This window comes from Eurosta solidaginis, chromosome 1 (genome assembly GCF_040869045.1).
Source record: "Eurosta solidaginis isolate ZX-2024a chromosome 1, ASM4086904v1, whole genome shotgun sequence".
Taxonomy (NCBI): domain Eukaryota; kingdom Metazoa; phylum Arthropoda; class Insecta; order Diptera; family Tephritidae; genus Eurosta; species Eurosta solidaginis.
Genome location: NC_090319.1, coordinates 212,435,028 through 212,438,836, shown reverse-complemented (window position 1 = coordinate 212,438,836; position 3,809 = coordinate 212,435,028). Strand labels below are relative to the sequence as shown.

The following is a 3,809-nucleotide window of genomic DNA, read 5'->3' as shown; positions in this document are numbered from 1 at the left end:
TCTCAACTGAGTATGTAATGTTCGGTTACACCCGAACTTAACCTTCCTTACTTGTTTAAATTTGGTTTCTGTAAAGGAAATTGCGATATTTTAAATGAAAATTAATAACTAATAATTAATAATTAAGCTGTGAGCCACTGAATATGAGTTTTTATCAGAATAAACCAAGTGTGTACTTATTTCTTTAACTGTATATAATCCAATTGACATTTTCTAAAATAGAGTTCGTTTTCACTGTGCATACATATATTAAAGAAATGAAGCACTGTTTTGCCAGGGGACTGACCCAGCGTTAGAATTAACAAAATCTTTCAGTACATTTCGTATATATTTCCCATAATCAGAGCCTCTTCCTCGGTAGGCACCTAGTTCACCTAACGAGCTTTCTTCTTGAACTCTTTGCCACTGTTCTGCTTCCCAATTCCCGTCGCTGGTCCCCAATTCAGAGAACATAGCTGGATTATACGTTTGCCGACACTTATTTAAAAGGAAGATATGCAGCAGGCAACATGCTGAAACAACAAATTGTGTACGATCAGGATGGCAAAATAAAACTTTCCTCAGGCAAAGCCACCTGGAACTCAAAATTCCAAACGCATTTTCAATGCAGCGTCTTGCCCTGCTCAACCTATAATTAAAAATCATTTCTAGAAGTAGAAAGGGGTTTGCCACCATTTGGTTTTATAATTCGCTTGCATAGTGGAAATGCGTCATCGCCAGCAATGAAATGCGGTATTTTTTTCCATCGACGAAGGTGTCCGGAAAAAGTTACACTCATCATTAAGGACAATTGAGCCAAACTTCGAATTTTTAACCACGTTGGAGTCATCTTCACTTCCATAAGCGCCAACATCGATGTTAGTCAATTTATAATTCGCATCGCATGTAGCCATTAATATAATTGAATGGAAACCCTGCAATTAAATAAATTAAAATCGTTTATTATTTTTGGTTAAATATGCAAATCTGAGGTAGTTTAGCATAAGCAATTATACTAGTCCTTCCAATGCTAAGGTTTAAACTACGATAGGGACATATTCATAAGCAATATTAAGAAGGTACTTTAAATTAGTTGCAGCTTTTTTGACACATAGCCCATTGCAAATTATGTCAAAAAGCTATTACTTACTTCAAGTACCTTATTAATTCTGACTATGAATATGACCCAAAGTCTTTTATAGTGATTCGGAATGATACTATTCCATTGGAGAATTCTAAATGTGTTAACTCTACCACTCAAAAAATGAAATGTATTAATCTTTTACACCAATATTGAAACGTGATAGTTCTTATTAGGATTACCTATATGTATGTGCAAAAACTTACTTTATAATTATAGAATAAGCTTCCAGAATTTGGTGGTGCTTTTATAGCGACATGTTTCCCATCAATGGCACCAACGCAGTTTGGGAAATTCCACTGCCTTTGAAAACCGTCAGCTTCCTGCTTCAGGGCACAGCAAATCGCCTTGCATACATCGGAAACGATTTTTCCAATATGCTGTTTGCTAATGCGGCAACAAGAGGCGACATGACGCTGTAAAGTTCCAGCAGCCATGTGATTATGTGCAAAAATCGATTACTTATACGAATATAAACCGGCTGTGGTTTAAGTCACTCCTTTTTTGGTGATGTTCCACGTATTTTGTTCAAATTCCTTTACATGGCACTAAAAATGTGCATGAGTACATATGCACGTTTACTTGGCTGAGCTAAGCTATTAGCCGTGTAACAGAAATTTTCACAAGCGAGAACAAAGTGTTGACGGAGCGTGGCAAATTGAGTTTTTATGAATTATTAGTGGCCATTATTTAATAACGTTTAAGGCTCAAGCAAACATTTGTTTAGATTTAATATTGCTTAGTTAAGTTTATGCGAATCTTAAGTGAAAGTGAAGTTTTGAAAAGCAAATTGAACATCATGGTTGAGACTGATTCAGTTTGGGTACACTGGCAGTGTAAAGCTCTATCTGAGGAAAGTAAAATCGACACCAGCCTGTTGGAATAACCAAATCCTTGTGTTAGTGGCGAGGATTTGCTACGTTTGAAACGTTTGAATCTCTTCGAATCATGTATGCTGCAAATAAGTGATCGCAATTATTTGAAATTTTCAAAGTTTGATACTTACATAAAAAGTCACAATGGGAGAAAGAACAAGAAACTAAATTTAAAGTTGCGCTGGCAAAAAATGCTAAAGTCGGGGTATAATTGTACAGCTCAAAATGTAAGTAGTCCAAATATTGCGAGTAATACGAATAGTGCACATAATATGGGAAAAACTAAAAGGAACTTCAGCTTTACTGATGTCGATTCAAAACAATAAGACCCAAAAGGTCCACACTAGAAGCAGATAACCTAAGTAGCTCTAATAGCAAAGATAAACCCACGACATCACATGAACCCCTAACCGAATACAGTGCATCAAATTTGCTAAATAGAAAAATGTCTAAATCAACCGCCGAACCAGAATGGGTCACAGATGATGAAGTTGATGATTGCCTCAATGATGAGCTGCATGAGGATGATGTCAGCACCACAACTTGTTCAAGCTCATCGCCACATCACAGTCCAAAACATAGTAAACGTCGACTGCTAGTGAAGAAATAAGGCGTCTGTTAAAAACGTTCGGGGAAAATTCTACTCAATACTTAGTAGGGCAAATATTGGTTACATTTTTATAAAAAACTATAGTTCTGCAAATAAATCACAGCAAAAATAACAATGAGCGAAGACTACTTAAGTCAACCACTATCGCTGGGCCTATCTACCGCAGATGAAACACGGCCAAACCGATCGAGTGCGACATCAGCAACAACGGCGTTCGGCACACCAATATCACCATATTTAAACTACGACCCGCGTTTCCTTCAACAGCAACAACCTGAATTTATATTTCCTGAGGGTGCAAATAAACAACGTGGACGTTTCGAATTGGCATTCTCACAGATTGGAAGCTCAGTAATGATTGGTGCGGGGGTAGGTGGTTTTGCTGGATTATACAATGGCCTACAAGTAACATCAGCATTAAAACAGACGGGCAAACTTCGGCGGACGCAATTGCTTAACCATATAATGAAACAAGGCTCAGGCACTGCAAATACACTGGGGACACTTGCTGTTATGTATTCAGCTTTTGGTGTGCTATTGCAAAATGTACGTGGTGAAGATGATGATATCAATACGCTCATTGCAGGCACAGCGACTGGTTTACTATACAAATCGACTGCTGGTTTGCGGAAATGTGCAATCGGTGGTGGTGTGGGGCTTGGCATTACGACGCTTTATTGCCTCTTCCAATTAAAGCGAACGAATGCAGGTGGTTCGGGTCTGAAATTCCTGTAATTCCATACACAAAATGCTGTGCAAAATTGGACTGGTAGACATTATATAATGATTTGACTACAATATTTTGTATGCATGTAAGTTAATTTCTTGGTTGCGCGTAGTAGTGACTTAGGTATTTAGTATGTAACTCCAATTTTTTCGTCCAGATTGGATGGAATGGATTTGCGTTATATTGCTCTATATGTAACGCACTCGAACGTACTACATAGCAAATCTAAGTTCTAAGTAGCGCTCGTTTTGTAATTTTTATTTTTTACCTTTATTAGTTAACATTAGTAAACATAATATTTTTGTTTTACAGGGGATCGTGCTTAGTACAATATTCCTGCAGCCAAGTTTGGAGATGCCAAAAACTTCTTATTCGGAGCATGAATTTTGGGTATGTGATTTAAGATTTATTATAGTAGTTTAACTTACATAAAGGTAGTTTGGGAAATTAGTGGTTGCTGTAGATGAAAGCATGTTA

The 3,809-nt window shown here is 37.2% G+C and overlaps 2 pseudogenes; one reads left to right on the top strand and one right to left on the bottom strand.

Moving 5' to 3' along the window:
* Positions 1–249: 249 nt before the first annotated feature.
* On the bottom strand, positions 250–1,557 carry LOC137239709 (uncharacterized; annotated as a pseudogene).
* A 1,073-nt stretch (positions 1,558–2,630) lies between these two features.
* On the top strand, positions 2,631–3,526 carry LOC137237008 (mitochondrial import inner membrane translocase subunit Tim23 pseudogene; annotated as a pseudogene).
* The last annotated feature ends 283 nt before the right edge of the window (positions 3,527–3,809 follow it).